Below are 16,975 nucleotides of genomic sequence, written 5' to 3' on the forward strand. Positions count from 1 at the left end.
AAGGTGTGTCCAAACTTTTGACTGGTAGTGTATATCCTAATGTCCCTCCAGATTTTAACTATCCATCACCTTTTTAGTTGATGATTAATTGGAAAGTGGTTAACTGATTAAAAGTTTCTCACCTTAAACATGAGGCAAGAGGAAAATGGCAGCCGTGTTAACATGATCTATTGTTCTTCAGTCACTACCTGTTCTCCATCTCTCAAAGTTGCCATAGTAGTGAGTTGAAATGTTGATCTTTCTGGAACCTCAGTGTGTATTTCTTCAACTGCCAACATCAATAAAACAGGACCCCTCTTTTAAAAATGTGTTCAGGTAGGTATGACACCAGCCATAACAAATCTGACGAGTGTATTAAAAAACAAACACAACCTGGTTAAGGAGTGATTCAGGAGGCGGGACGGTTGAAGTATAATGCAGTTGGAAAATAGATTAATTCTAACTAGTGTTTATATAACATGAAAAGAGAAGAAACAGAGTGGGCAGAAGAAGAGTACACAAGAGTGAGAGTTGAGAGTGGCAGTGTGTCTCATCACAGTAATCAAGACCTTTTCAAAAGCAATCAGCACAACACAGAACAACGCAGTGCTCACAATAGCCCAAGTTACATCACCAGTGGAGTGATGCACCACTTATCTCTAATTATGAGTAGCATGCAGCACAATTAGGTTCTAATGAGATAAAGGCGATTTTATAACTTCCTTTCTCTTCTTTTACAATAAGATGAGTATGAGTATTTCTGAAGTTCATAGCTCTGTCACAAAACATAACTAAGACTATCTGCACTGATTTATGTACAGTGTATAACTTAATTGCAGCACAAAGTGAAACAACTTCAACAACTTGTAACTCAGTTTAGCCAACAAGTTTAACAAATCGACTGTTACATTTGTCTAAGCATATTATGGAAGTGTTTCTCCAATGTACATGAATCCGATTATTTTGTCACTGTATGAGAGGTCATGCAGTGGAATTGTGTCGCATAAAACCACTTACCCTAAAACCATGTGGACCATGGAGAATAAAAGATTCAAACATTTACAAACCACAGCAGCAGGGCAGGTTTGAGCCACTTGTGTATTTTCCAAAAGAGATTTAAGCAATAAAGTGGGGCCTGTCTGTCTGTCCTTGGCTTTTTTTGTTCTCCAAGACAATACAGGTCAGTTTCCTCTGTGGGCTTCTTAAGTCAGTTCAGCAACATTTCTCTGCCAATTAATAGTTGTGAGGACAGGGGGCTTCTATTGACATGGATTACTTTTACTTGTTTTTGTGTTTTCAAGGTGTCTGTAAGCTAATTTGAAAACTGCCGTATTCCAAAGAAAAACTGCTATTTATTACAGCTTTTGTACCTTTTCTGTTTATCATTCTTCTTCTAGTATTAGTCTATGGATTTCAAATATGCAGCAGTACAGTTCAGATCAAAATGAGGCAGGGTTTTAAGAAGGGTATGTTCAGAGGGGGCCAAACTATGGTGATGGTAAGTAAGAAAGGGTCTTTTGGCTCCCCTGCTCCTGGCTTGGCCTAACCCAGTTCCAGGCATTCCTGACTATTACACACCAATCAGCCACAACGTTAAAACCACCTGACTGATATTGGCTAAGTTCCTCTCATTTCATCAAACAACTATGACATGTTGATGCATGGACCCAAGACTTCTGGGGGTGTCCTGTAGAATCTGGAACCAGAATGTTGGTGGTGGAAGCTTTGAGTCTTGGGGGTTGTGAGGTAGCCTCTGTGAATCCCACAAATGCCCAATCAGATAATGATCTAGGAAACTCTGAGGCCATATTGACACAATGATCTCTTTGTAACATCCCATGGCTAGTTCCTGAGAAATTTTTGCAGTGTGACAGAATGCATTGTCCCACTGGGGGTACCACTGCCATGAGAAATAGTGTGGGTGGGTCCTGCTTGACAAATTGGCATGCACATGAATGCCTAAAATGTCCCAGCAGAACATGCAATGTAACAATGCTATGTTATAATGTCTGTGTGGTTTACATTAAAACCACAAACAACTCTTACACATGATGAAATATACACAGATTGCTGGGGTCCTGTGGTGACAGTTATTGGAACATTGGTAGTGGATCCTTCAGGTCATTTAGATTGGGGCCTCCATGGATCAGACTTGTTCTCGCACATCTCACAAATGCTTATCAGGTTGGGATCTTGGGAATCAGGGGATTAGTGAATGCCTTGGCTCTTTGTCATGTTCATTGGGTCATTTCTCAACAGTTATTATGATGTGTCAGGGCACACTGTCCTACTGAGGGGCACTGCCACTGAAGAGTGCTGTTGTCTACATCAAAGTTTGGGTGGGCGGTGAGTGTCAAGTGGCATTCACATGAATGCCAGGACCCAAGGTTTCCCAGCAGAACATTGGATTGTTATGAGATGATCAATGTTTATCACTTGCTATGTCTGTGGTTTTAATGTTGTAGCTGATTGCTGTAGTTTAGCTTGTATTCTTTTCATCGTGTCTGCCTTTCTGTCTGTCAGCACAATAGTGTTACAACCTCTCAAAATTCAGTAAGGAGACTTTGAAGATGGGTGTGGTCCCAATGCTGAAATCACAACTGAGTAGTCATGGGTCAGAATGTGAACATGTTGACAGCCATCATGTCTGGTGTGATCCCACCAAGATGGTCTGTCGTGTTGTTATTTTTGATTCCCCAGGGCATACGTTCACTGAACACAAAAGTAACTGCTAAGATCTCTGAATGTAGGGATATCCTTTGAAAGATGGTCATGCCGGTGCCATCTTAAATGATGTTCTCGTCCTTTCATCTCGCAGCTTAAAAAATGCCAGCACACCTTCTTCCACACAAATGATGTGATTGAAAACCAAAATCCTTGTCATCATAATCCACTCATATGTTCATTCAAGAAATGTTGTCTAGTTCCACAGAGTGCTGGACACACCATGACCTTGTGGTGAGCAATCCATGATACTGCAGGAGTTTTGGTCAGTTTTATCATTGCAAAACATAAGGTGTCATTGCCGTTTTATCGTCTTGGAGGACAGTTTGAGATTGGAGGTCAGCAATGTCCAGTGATCGAGCCAAAGGAAAGTGGGGCACTGACGTTTTGTGTTTTTGTTGAATATATCAACCACTCCTACATGTCACATGTTTTTCCAACTAGGATAAACTTCATGTCTACCTTGTATGCATCCACTTTTCAACATATTAGTTTGGGACAAAACATGTTTTGTGTTGTGAACAATCATTCACTAAATTGAACGAGAAAGTGTTATAAGGTGGCTCTTTAAAATTTCAATGCAGACTTGCTGTATATTTTATCTATAAAAGTCACTTTCAACATCAGTCTCATCATTTTTTTTTCCTCTCTGAGAAATTCTAATAATAATACAGGTGTCTGAAGGACAGGATACTCAAAAGTAAAGTATTCCACTTGACCTGTGTCTCTTGGCCCATACGACAATACAGCCTCTAAGCTTCAACAAACCAGCACAGCATGGAAGATGGATTGGTGTGGAAAGATAGTTGTTTTATTTCAAAGCAATTCACTGCCAATTCACAGGTATCCTGAGGAAGACCTATGCTGACCATCCGATGGCAAGCTGAGAAATTCCCACCGGAGCAAGAAAAAATCACACTAACGCATTTACTCTTGATTGCCCTTAGTCATCCATGCGAGAGCAAACACACACTACATACACACAACACCCCTGACAGTATTCAGAAAATGCACATACACATTTCCCCCACCTACGCTATCTCCGCTGGCTCCAGACTGTGGGGGAGGCTGGCTGACAAGGTGCCACGCTGAGTTCACTTGTCTTACATCTGATTGGATGTTGAGGCTAGCAAGGGTTCAGCAGAGATTTGGTCAGTCTTTGAACACAAATCTGCCTGAATGTTAAACACATTGCACCAAGACATATGTAACAATAAAGTCCAAGTGTATTGTTGTTTTATTTTGTCAGACATATCTGTTACCTTCTATTCTTCATTTAAACCCAGCTAGAACGTTAGCTGTACGTGCAGGTAGGCCAATCATAATAACGAGGGAAAAACAGAGTGAACATAGTGAAAGCTATGGCTTTAAGCTTTTAGCATAGCACTAAAAACTGAAATAGGAAATCAAAAATTGTCTCTAGTAAATCTATCAGAAGTATTAATGGCCAACTGGCATCACTGAATAAATGCAAAAAAAATTGTTGTGATTATGTTCTTACAGATACCACTGAGGAGGACTTAAATATTAAATATGATTTAGTAAGTCCAGTTTTAGTCACAATTGCTGAGGTTGAACACTAAAATGCTGGGACAGGAGTTTATAACTCTTGAGCTTCTCCTCCATCTAATAAAGAAGATGGTAATTAGAATGTCATGTACGTATATTCTAAGTAATTCATCAGGAATGTGTGCTTGCACGTATGTCTTTGACAAAAGACTGAGATCTGCAATGATGCAACAGAGAGAATCAGGTCGAAAAATGCATGTAAAAACATTTAGCATGCAGTCTCCTGCTTGTATATTTTAACTTAAAGTTCTCTTACTTGAGTCTGAATGCTGCCATATGAGTGTGCACATGGTGCTAACATGACTATATAAACAGAATCAAACTATTCACTGTCACTGCCAGACTAGCTGCTATTTTGGGCTGTGAATAGCTACAACTGTACTTTAAGTGGGATGCTAACATGTGTATGGCAACATACCTTTAGTGATGTTTGGTAGTTAGCGCTACACAGTGCAGGTGACACTAATTGGAAGGTCATTAGTTATGCAGGTAGAGCTGGTTCTCACTCCCAGTGCATTAAATACAGCAGCCTGGTCAGTGGCCCAATGCTTCTCAGTTTGTCAATGTAGTTACCCCACTAGTTTTGCTTCTTGAAGTGCCACTGTAGTGCAGTAGTATGAAGGCTGAAACGAGTCTGAGTTAGGAGGTGGTTGGTTGGGTCATGTAATGGACTTTCCCTCCAGACACTGAGGTTTGTCTGTGACTTTAAGTCAAGAATGTTTTGCCTTGAAGTTACGTATTGTAGGTAGGTAATGTTTACCGATACTGTATTTGGTCATGAACCAAAGAACTGAACCGAACTTTGACCTGTTGGTGGGGTTCATTGACCTATGAATGGTCTCTACCTACAACCAGTTACATTGTTGTAGGTAGAGATCCATTCATTCCTATCAAAGCTGCTCAGTGGCGCACAAAGCGAAAAAAGCTCAACTTCCAGGGTATAAAATTACCAGTATCTTTCGGCATCGTGGGGCTCATAAAGCGTGTGCACCAAAGACACTAGTTAACATCTGGTCTCAGCTACATTGGGATAAAATTATTTAGAAGAAGAATCTTTATGATCATATATGTATGTGTGCATTTTTTTGGCTTTGATTTGCCTTTCGCTTTTTGCCTCTAAAACCATTTTTTGGCTCCAGTCAGTGCTCTACCTTTCTCTACCCGATCCATCACTGTGGTTATGAATGCACCGCCTGTTTGGCCAGGTTGGTTCACAGCAGCTCACACCTGCACTGAATTTCTCTAGCAGAGGAATGATTTCATGTTGTCAGGTTTGAGCTTACTGCACAGCACTGTGTCACTTTGTACCCTAAGACATGATCACTTACTATCTGCAATCGTTTTGAAGATCACTGAGAGCAGTTACAGGGATGCGATCTTGTGTTCGACAGCCATGTGTACTGGCCTTGTGTCCACATGATCAGGCCAAATGACTGTTATCACGCTCGCGGCTGGAGACTCACTGGTCGTGAGGAAACTGGTCTACAGTTAGTCTTTTACACAGCAGTGTCACTTCCACTTACTGCAGACACTAGGAGAATGTGCCATTGTTAAACTGAAGAAGTTACATGCAGAGCCACAATTACTGTTCGGACACGTCCACAGTAGCTTTTTTGCCCCATCACTTTGTGGGATATAATGGTCTCCAAAGTGGCCTCACTTTTATCTAGTTGTATGATTGTACAGTTTTTGTCCTTTCACAAAAGGTTTTGCCATTGTGTTCAGTCTGAGAAATGAACCTGAGGGGTGAGATTTGTTCAATGTAGCACAAAACAAGTATGTTAAAGTGGCAGTTCACACTAATCAAAATGATAATAACCTTCTCCTGATCGTATAAAGCCCATACAGTCCAGCGAGATAACTGACACTGAGATTTCTACCGCCACCCCAACACACAGCAGGTAAATTTAATTTAACTTTTGATGCTCTGAGCACTAAGAAAACATGCATTCTAAGAACAGAGGTGTCAAATACTTTGTTACCTTGCTTAAGTAGTTGTACTTCAACTTTTACAGAAGTCTTTTTAAACTCTAGTATCTATACTTCCAAATGAGTAATGAATGTGAATACTTTTGAAACCTCTGTCTAAGAAATGGTAGCAAACTGCCTTTCCACACTTTGGCTGGATAAGTCAGATACCTAGCGTAAACAGCTGTAAGTGGAACAGTCAATATTTATGGCTTGTCAAAGGCTGCAGTTTCCGACCTTTTTGGCAGCCAACCCCTGAAAACAATATCATGTATACTTGTGACCTTTTACCACTGTTTTTTTTTGTGCAGTTCAACCAAAAAATAGATATGTTATTGTAGTCATTTACATTATGAAGGATGTACAGTGGCCCAGTGCAACAGGTTGATGCTATAGGTAGCCCTCTAGCTTGAAGCCCTCGGTGCAGTAGTATGAGGCAAGAGTCTGCCTTCCACTTGTGATCAAGAGTCAGAGTGAACTGTTTGTAAGTTGTGTTACATAAGTTATACTAATGTACATATATGACGTAGTTTTCCTAACATGAGTGACATATTTTAGTCAAGTACAATAACGTGATGTCACTGAAGTCACCTCAGCTACTTAAGTTACGAGTCTGAACAAAGTTATTTTAAGTATGATCATTTCCCAGACCTAACCAAGTAGTAAACCTAACCAGTCCGTGACCGTTTGACAATGTCAATAAAGGTCCAAAAGTCATAATGTCATAATGTGTGAACTGTTTGTCAGCAAGCTTTATTGTGAAAGTCGTACCAGACGATGCATTTAATGTATTATTGCTAAAATGCAAAACTGACTCTAGAGGGGTTGGTAGTTTGAATCTTAAATCTACAATATAACTTCTGCCACTATGGGGCTCTCTCTCAAAACAAAACAAATGGGGCGGGGAATTCTACTTGCAGAGAATAGAATGGGAAAGAAAAGAGAACTAGAGTCATGCAGCTCATGTCCAATCTTGCTGTTCGGGGTGAAATACACACAAATGATTGCTCCTCTTGTGGTGAATAAATCATTAAACAATCACCACTGCAGATGAAAATCTATCTGATGTGGCTCAGGCACATATGCACACAGATAAGGTTTAAGTTTTAGACTTGTATTCATATTACATTTAGCCTCATTCCCTGACTCTCTACCCCAAAAGTGGCAACAAGCAACCAAACAAAACGCAGCGTTACCTTGATTAATCTTCTGTATTTCTGGGATTTATCATTGATGGAAATATTTAGGATACTGTTAAGTGCATAACTCAAAAAAAATATACAACAAAGTTCGACATTATTATTGTTGTTATTATTTCTTAATAAGGTATAATAATTTGTTCTCAATGCTCATTTTCTTCGTAACAGTTGAGTTATCAAAGATCCAGGATATTAAAATGATCACACCCATCAAACCCAGTGACATAAATGACCAACGAAAGCGTGACAGCTCTTCATTCCCACCAAGTCATGTCATGATGGATGAGCTCAGCGATGTAAACAGTCAATCAGACAGGACTTCTAGACAATAATATATGACTGCACATTGAGGTATAGGTAGGTTGCACATACAAATGGACTCCAGGTGCACCTGAGACTAGGTTATCTGATGTACGTGTATCTTTGGAATTGGCAACCAATTATTCACTTTCAAGGAAGAGCAGCAGCTTCTGGATTGGCTGTCGTATGATTGAGGGCTTTGGAGGAATGGTGCTTTTTCCTTGTCAATTGTAATTTGTTCCAGAAATGTTCCAGAAACCAATTTAAACTTGTATGTCCACCTCTTCGCCTCGCACATGTACCCATTATCTTTCCTCTCATTCCAGTAATCTTTTTTTTTTTCTATTCCATCCCTTACCACATGAGTTTCCCTTATTTGTCATATTTACTAATTTCCTGCTGCTTCAGTCTCGACTTTGCCCCATCTCTCACCATCATCTCGAACTCCTCCTCTGACCACCCTTCTCTCTTAGTTCATCTCAGCCACAATACTGTATTTAAACCCTGAGTTATACTATTCCCTCCCCTGCCATTGCCTCTGCCAGTCACAGATAGTTATCCTCACGAATCCCAACTCATCACACATCAGTGAGAATTTTCACTGCTAATTTTCCACAAAGTAAATAACTCCTGTGTAATTTTACTGACGGTATCGCTGATAATTGGCAGCTAGTTTTCGAATAAGCCACGGAGTCGGAGTGAACAGTGTGAGAAAAAAAATAATTCAAGCAGATCCAGCTGGGAGGAAGATGACAGACTAGGAAAAAGGATTACGGAGCGTACTAACACTGATGCAAAGATGAGGATAATATCGCCTGTGTCTGAATGTAGATTTGTCAAATCCTTCACAAGTCGGATCTCTGCGGAAGGGAGTTTAATTCCTCCTCTGGCTTCGTTGTTATAAATCACTGAGTTGCATGTTCTGTAAAACAAAAAGGAAATAGTATTGATGATCAGTTACAGACCACAGTGTCTGGCAACCCAACACAAAAGACACATTTCTCTCAAATTTTGAGTTCAAATTTGTTATAAAAAGCCAATGTTAGTGTGAACTTCTCCCTCTGTAAAATAATCCCTTCCACATGCCAGGCTCTGGAATATTAAAGTAAAGGGCAAAGGGCAAAGCAAGGAGAAGTGAGGGGTGATTGGAATCAGTCCAGTGGATCGCCTGGCAGACCGGCTGCAATTAACATAATCCTTTGGGGCAACTCTGACCGAGGCTGTTATTGTAAGTGTCTGACAACATTACAGAAATGGTTCCTACAGAGTGAGACCTTTTTTCTGAATCAATAAGATCTTAATTTCATTGGAAATACAAGACTTTTTTTCAGTTTTCAAGAAAACAATCTGGTCGTCTTGTCAAATAAAGGCTGTTATAGGTGTCTTACACAAGTCCTATCAACTCATCCTGCCCGTTGTGCCGACCAAGAGAAACTCAGGTCAATCCCTTTTTTTTTCATCCTACCTGCTTTGGGTCCTTTTATCAACTATTAAACTGTTACAGTTTCCTATATGGCCTTTGTGTATTGTTCTGTGAGTTCTCAAAGCTCTGTTTCTTACACAGGCCTATCTGCGATTACATCACTTGTAGAACAGGTGCTCTGGCCTATACTATCATAACAGTCCTCCCATTAACATGATGGTTTTGTGTCCAAGGGGAGAAACTTTTTATGTTCCTTTACACCAGAATGAATATGGTGGAGGTAGAGTGGGGGCCAGCAGGAAGTAGGAAGTTCAGGAAGACACCATTTTCTGCAGCATCATAGAAGGAACTGTGGCAGGATAAACCGATTACCTGCGTCACAGGAACCTAATACTATAAACAAAGTAACCATATCAGATTATTCACTTTTACCGAGAACATTTCATGCATCTCCTTTGTCCCCGCCCTGCTTATTTGCTCCCATTAGCCGTTCTACTCTAATGAAACTCCACGGCTGGCTGCGGTTGCTAAGACACGGAGATGCAACAGCAAAGCTTCGACAGCGGACTTCTCAGTAACTAACACGGGGTGGTGGGTGTCTACAGCCGGCCCTCTGCTGTGCTATGTCATGTGTTTGCCGCGGCTGGTTGGAGAGAAGTGTGAGCTGTCACATCCACACGCTGCCCACTCATCCAGAGAACACCACTGTCATGTCCCTTCAAATGGAGGAGGGGGATACATACACTTTCTAGGTGTGTGTGTGTGTGTGTGTGTGTGTGCGCATCCTGTGGTGGATGGATGTCATTGAGCCACTCTGTTGTCAGAACTGCTGAACTGTTTTATTATGCCTTCAATCCGCCATCCAGCTGCACCTCTGATAACAGATGTGTGGCTGCCTTTGTTGCTGTGTGTTCATCTCTGTCTTCCTCTGTCTACTCAAGCGGTTTCTTTTTTTTACATTTTCATTTTGTGTGTCTTTTCTGGTGTATTTTCCTCGATTAAAATACAGATACCCTCGAGAAAAAAAAATGATATTTGATAAATATTTGGCTAAAAAGAACAGTAAAACCAAGAAAAAACACATTTGTTTAAAAATGTAATTTTTTTATTAACAGTAAAAAAATTAATAAACTAAACAATTGGATGAAAGTCACATGAATTAACATATTTCTGTTTCAGAGCAGTGGCATCATTTTGTTTTGTTTCGTTTTGTTTTTTTGTCTTGTTTTTGGAAAAAATTAAAATTAAAAAAAAATTAAAAAAACTTAAAGTTAGCAAGCTTTTGCACTTCAGTGACAGGACCTGCTCTGATGACTATGGGTTAAAAAGTCTGTTTAAACTTCGCCAGGGTCGATGTATTCTTGCCTGGAATCAATGGGTGCAATAGCTGTTGACACAAGTGTGGGTTTCTGAACAGCTAGGGAGAGTACGTCACATTCATACAGGCAGATAAATGCACAGACTGCTCTGAGCCTGAAGTCCATCTCTCGTTGAAACGTACCCATTAGTCTGCTGACTGTTTAGGTATGAATATGAGCATGTTTGTTAAACTCAGTCAGAAACGGTTGTTTCAGAATGCTCAGAGCATCCTCTGGAGGATACGTTGCGTCACAATTAAACTGAAAGTCTCTATAGGTTTGAAAATTCAAAGAGATACAATTAAAAGATTATTTTGTCATTTCACTATGAGGAATAATGAGGTTGTTATTAAGGAAAAAAGAAAAGCAGAAATTAAAAAGGTAAATCTGGGAATGTACGCGAGGAGACAAAAACATGGCAATGCTCAAAACAGACGGTATATATTGTAATGGTGAAACTGAAAATTGCAATGGCATGTAAGACGAGAAACATCAACTCGGTTCGCAAAAAATATGGGCTGTATTCCAGTGGCTCACTGTCACACTGTCATGACTTGCCGGTACACTGGAATAAAATGGAGTCAATGTTAGTAGTAACACTCATGCCTTTTCCTTCTCTGACACGATCACACTGCTCTGCGACGAGACAGTAAGTGAGTAAGAAGGAAAGTGCATGAGCGGCAACAGTCACAGCCTTGGTTGAAGGGGAATGACTCACCTGTCATCTGTAATAAAAAGGAGGCATGGACACTGTGTGTGTGTGTGTGTGTGTGTGTGTGTGTGTGTGTGTGTGGATTAATTATATATAGGCGTAATGTTGCCAGGTGTTTACAAGGAAAAGGAGCCACAGCCTGCTCTTAAAGACGCTCTGTGTTGCTAGGAGATGTGATTTGCACGCAGGTAAACATGACGCGGTTCTACAGCCTTATAATTTCAACCAGGAGACTTTGTTTGTAAATGAATACATATTCATAGCAATGTGGACATCGAATGAGAAACGTCTTTGGTGATTAGGCCCCACTGTGACATCCATTCTACTTTTAGGGGAGGATGAAGCCAGAAGTAGCATAGGAACCCATGGAGATGATGGCTGATAATCTGGATGAGATAAAGTCAGACTGTGAGCTAGATATGGGGAATTGGAGGTGAAACGGGTGGAGGAAGGTCACAATTGCCACGTAACACAGAATGGGACCCGAACACAAGAAACAGACGAGAGGGTTAAGAGAGAAAGGAGAGCTTTAATAACAGCTGATTACCAAAGTCATTGAAGTCCAAAATTAAAGCATACGCCCAAGGCAGGCTGAGGCAGAAACGGGACACGGGAACAGAGCAGAACTGGAAAGGAAAAGAGAGCAGGGAGGACACTGACCTTGTACACAACGGAGGAGGGGATAATTGGTCACAGGTGAAACAGGGAGGGCCAGACATCAGGAGGGCCAGACAAATCCTAAAGAAGGTAAACACAGAGAAACAAAGGAAATAGAAAGTGAGACAGGAGGATATAACTTCCAAATAAAACAGAACATTAGGAAGCCACAAACTCAAACTATGATAGCAATTCAGACCACAGCAGAGAGGAGAACAGGTTTCATTGGTGGTGACTGGACGACTCTTGATAAAAAGAGACAGCAGGATGGAGATGGGTCATTTCTTGAACAGAGTTTTAATTTTCCCTGTGAACGAACGGCTTCCTGATAGAACACTTCCTGACCAGATTCAACGGGTCACTGCTACTGCATGTCAACACACAAATAATAATTGTGTAAACATAGACCTATGTGAACTGCATTGACTCCCAGTAAATTTCAAACCACAAAAAGTGACAGAAAAAACAAACATAATGGTGCAAATTGCACAAAGACGTTTCATACAACACCGTACTCTTTGCTCAGCCCCCCCACCGTTATCCAATTATTTGCTTTGCAAGAACAGTTGAAACTTGCACTAAACAAAAATCCTAATCCTATTCTCCCTGGTGTTTGGAGGCAGAAGGCTTCTCATGTTCACTGTATTCATTAGAAGAAACACTTTTGACTTAGTAAAAGAAACTTTCAGTCGATCACAGGGTTTTCATCCTGCTTTACCTCTGAGCTGCACATAGATCCGCAGCATGGGCGTGAAGCTCTAGTGAACCAATTAATTCCTCAGTTAGAGACATCATACACTTTAATTGGTTCTTTGAAGTTGACTTTTTCCTCTGTCGCTCTGCTGTTTGTGTCACAACGCAGTTGTGTGTTTGCTGGGAGCTGACTCCATTTGAACTTGTATCCCTGCAAAGACAAAGCTGACAACAAATAAAAAGATGGGTGTTGGAACAGTATAACACGACTGAGGTTTTCTGTTCCGATCCACTCCCTCTTTAATCGCATCCATCAGACTGATTCGTTTGGGTTCATGCACTTTGAAACTCCAGATAGAGACCTTAAAATATAACAGTGGAATAAATACATTTAAAAAAACAAATGAAATGCAACTTCTCTTCAAAACAATTTGCACTCCAGAGTCATTTCTGCTGTGCAGTTTTGGCCCTGGGGCATAGTGTGCTCTTAGTGAAAAATAACCAGAGAAGAGAACTCATAGTCGCAACTCAGCTATTCCAGCAGCCAAATACATCCACAGTAGCTCCTATGAACAGTATCATCAGTAATACGATTGCAGCTTTGTGTGTCTTTGCACATTTGGATAGGTTTTACAGCTCCTGCAGTCAAAGGGTCCAACAGTATCATTTCTGAACAAAGCTGAAGTTAAAGGCAATTTTCCTCTTTGTATTTGCATCATCGATGAAGGTTCCCAGTCATCCAGGTCATGGTGATTCTAGGTGCTGTATCGTAGGCAACTGGACTTGTTTAATCTTCTTGATGACGTTCCACCTCTCATCCAAGAGGCTTCTTCCCTTCCGACTAACTGGAGGGGAGTTGGCAGGCTTTTTAAACTCTGTGTGGGAGTGTCCTTACAGAGTCATCAAGGACATGTGTGAGCTCTGAGTTTCAGAGTCGTTACGGCCACTTGTGGGTCGTTGACCCAACCGACCTTCATGTGAGTTGCTAGCGCTAGGTGAGCCCAGGTGTACATGGTTGTTAAGCCGTCTGGAGAGGGAACTCAGTGCTGCATTGTAGGTGGGTGGTAAGTTATGTCTTAGGCCATCTCCTCTGTTCAGAGCAGTTGTTCCAGTTTGACACAGATGGATTCCTTTACTCCTCTTTCAAACCATCTGTGTTATCTGGCCAAGATGTTTACATTGTTGTCCTCAAAGGAATGATTTTTCTCCTTCAGATGTAAGTGGACAGCAGAGTCTTGACCTGGGGAGTTGGCCCTCATTCATGGCTTTGTATGAATTCCTTTTTAGATTGAGCCAGTTGATACTGCTATTATCTTATGTTATTATCCAGATAAATGTAATCAGGGTAATTAGCTTAGCCTAGAATAAAAACTGGAAGTAGAAGATTAGAGCTAGCTCTTTTCTAAGTTAATAAAACCCCTGTATCTAACACCTAAATACCTAACATCTCTAAAGCTCACTAGTCAGCTTGTATTTTGACACTTCCTGGTTTTGGGGGTGAAGGAAACGCTATAACTATTTCTTGTAGCTTCTGGAGCGGCATGTAAAGGCATCCTTACCCTTTCTTAATAAATATTGCAGGAAAAAGGGTTTTTTTTGTTGTTGTTGTTTTTTTCTCTCTCATGTGAACAAGTTGGTATATGAATAAAAAGTCCAATGGAAGCTTCTCAAATTGACCCATCCAAACTCCCAGCCCCTTTAGTTACTGTTGCTAGGCCAGACAAGCTTAGCAGCAAGACACATGGCAGGTCCTATTTGGCCTGGTACTGCAGTGTTTGTTAGATAAAGCCTGGGAGTCCTTTCAAGTTGTGAATCTTTTGGCTTTTTTTAATTTTTTTTAAAATAGAAACATGTTCACTTTTCCACATGCAATTCTGCCTACCTCCACATATTTCTGACTGTAGAACAACTTGCTATGCTGGTAGTGTGGCCGAGTGGTCTAAGGCGCTGGATTAAGGCTCCAGTCTCTCAGGAGGCGTGGGTTCAAATCCCACCACTGCCATTTGATGTTGTCACCTGTTGATTTGTATGAGGCCCTAAAAAAAGTGTGTTTGTCACAGTTGACTATGCTTCATGCAAGTACTGATTCAGTGGCTACTGGAAAAGAATGTGTGTGTTAGTTAAGGAGCATTTTTACAACTCTTGAGTAATCTACTATTAGCCTAAAGATGGCTTACCAGCCTCAAAATAGCTTCATGCAGAGCAGAGTGGCGCAGCGGAAGCGTGCTGGGCCCATAACCCAGAGGTCGATGGATCGAAACCATCCTCTGCTAACTATACATCTGGATCAGCAGGGCTTTATGGAAAAGAAAGAACTCATTGGCACCAATAGAGGCCACTGACAAGCAACCATGACACATTTTTTTTTTTTTTTTGTCACCACAACTTTTTAGAAGTGTGACAACGTATCAATGGGTTCTTTATGAAATGTAAAGAACTCATTGGCGCAAATATCAATATATCTTCAAGCAGTTGTGAATGTTTCTTTTGTTGGTAGAAACATGTTCACGTTTTCTAACTAATTTTTTCTCTGTAGAAGACAACTGCTGAGTAACGGTAGTGTGGCCGAGTGGTCTAAGGCGCTGGATTAAGGCTCCAGTCTCTCAGGAGGCGTGGGTTCAAATCCCTCCACTGCCATTGAACATTGGGAATCATCTGTTCATTTGGTAATTTTACACAAGTCAAATATATACTGGACTCTTCCAAAGCCTTACTCTGTGAAGAAGAGTGTGTACTGCGACCTCAATTTCCAGAAAGTTGCTAGCACATGATTCATGTAAACTTTGATTCAAACAGTGGCATAACAAGAAGGTTTTTTTTTTATGTATTTATTTTTTGTATTTGGCCACTGGCAAAAATATTTTGCACACCTCTGCAACTGTTTCAAATTGTATCAATGTATGAACACAGTTTTGTTACTGCCACTTTTTACAAGTATTGAATGATTAATGCTGAGCCTCAAAACATGCCCATGCAGAGCGGCGCAGCAGAAGAGTGCTGGACTGATAACCTAGAGGGTCTTTATGGAAGCTAAAGATCTCATTGGATCAAATGCCAGTGACAGGTGTATCTTTAACCTGTCTATCCTTTTCCAAATCTTTTGATGTTAACAAGAAATAAAAAGGAAGCCAACCTGGCTGAATGATCTGACCTGAGGTACAGGCCCCCCAGCAACATCTTTTTTACCATCTTCTCATTTTGTTTTTAACTGTTCAACATGGACAAACCTTGCATAAAGTACACATAAATTTACTACAAAACAAGAAAGACACTAACACTGATTATTTTCCCAAGGAACTCTTCTGTTTTCAGTTTGTTCACAGTAATTGTATAATGAGTTGTTAACAAGGTAGCAGAGATGGTTTGCGATGATAGTTAACGGTTGTGTTAATGATCTTGTTCTATTTTGGTGTGTTGCTTGAAAGGTGTCTTCCGATTACACATTGGAGTTGTGAAATCAAATAAAAAGAGTTATTTCAAATGAGCTAAGTTTAAACATTAGAATCATTCCAGACACAGTGGCATTCTTGGAACAGAACTGCCTAGTCCCAGTCCGTGTCTCCCAGTGGAGTCCAGATTTAGCTGCTTTACAGGCTTGTCTGGCACTATAGTGCCAGTGACTGAAATAGTTGTGGTTGATAATTTTGAGTGAAAAGGGTGGCTATTATTATAGGCTGCGATCCTGTGCCAGTACTTCATAGGCTTACTGGAAAAATAGAGGATGATGCTGAGGGTGTAAAGGTAAAATACAGTGTAAGGAAATACTGATAATACAGAGAAGGGGTCCAACGAACAGTGCTTTTACTTTTGGTTTGCTGACTAATCAGGAAGAATACTCTTTGTGTCAGTATTGGGACCTCAATATTGGGACCTTTTCTAAACACTGTTCAGTACAGATTATCTGGTAACATGAGGGGTTTACAGATCCATTCTTAAGCCTCTTGAACTGTCCATGGACTCATCAGGGCTGCCCTGATGAGATTAAAAACGTTTGATTTCATGATTTCAATTTTGATCTGGAGAACCAAGGAACTTCTTTCCTTTGTTTATTTTGCTTTTGTCTATGGGAATGTCCTGTTTCACTTTTTCTACCTGTAAAACTGTCAATAAATGGAACTTTCTAAACTTTGATATTACTTTGTTGCTGATTAAGTAAAAACAGCAGGCACAGCTCCAGTACCCCTAGGAATGATACTTTTATTGGATAAATTGCATTCACATTTATGACCTTCAATAAAATATCTGACTGTCAGCTAAACTATCCCTTTTTCCATTAATCTTGAGTTTTGATTTTTTCTTTGTCAAGTTTGAGAAAAGTGAACAAGCAGTTGAGGAAGTCATCTTAAACCTTATCTCATGTTTACAGCTTTTTTTCAGCTTGTGAATCGAACAC

The 16,975-nt window shown here is 40.5% G+C and overlaps 2 non-coding genes across 2 annotated transcripts; both read left to right on the forward strand.

Annotated features, from left to right (window-relative positions):
• Positions 1 to 14,502: 14,502 nt before the first annotated feature.
• On the forward strand, positions 14,503 to 14,584 carry trnal-aag. The gene has a single exon. It is a non-coding gene; the product is annotated as a tRNA-Leu (tRNA).
• A 553-nt stretch (positions 14,585 to 15,137) lies between these two features.
• Positions 15,138 to 15,219, forward strand: trnal-aag. Its single transcript has one exon. It is a non-coding gene; the product is annotated as a tRNA-Leu (tRNA).
• Positions 15,220 to 16,975: the final 1,756 nt, after the last annotated feature.

The sequence above is a fragment of the Acanthopagrus latus genome, chromosome 18 (assembly GCF_904848185.1).
Source record: "Acanthopagrus latus isolate v.2019 chromosome 18, fAcaLat1.1, whole genome shotgun sequence".
Taxonomy (NCBI): Eukaryota; Metazoa; Chordata; class Actinopteri; order Spariformes; family Sparidae; genus Acanthopagrus; species Acanthopagrus latus.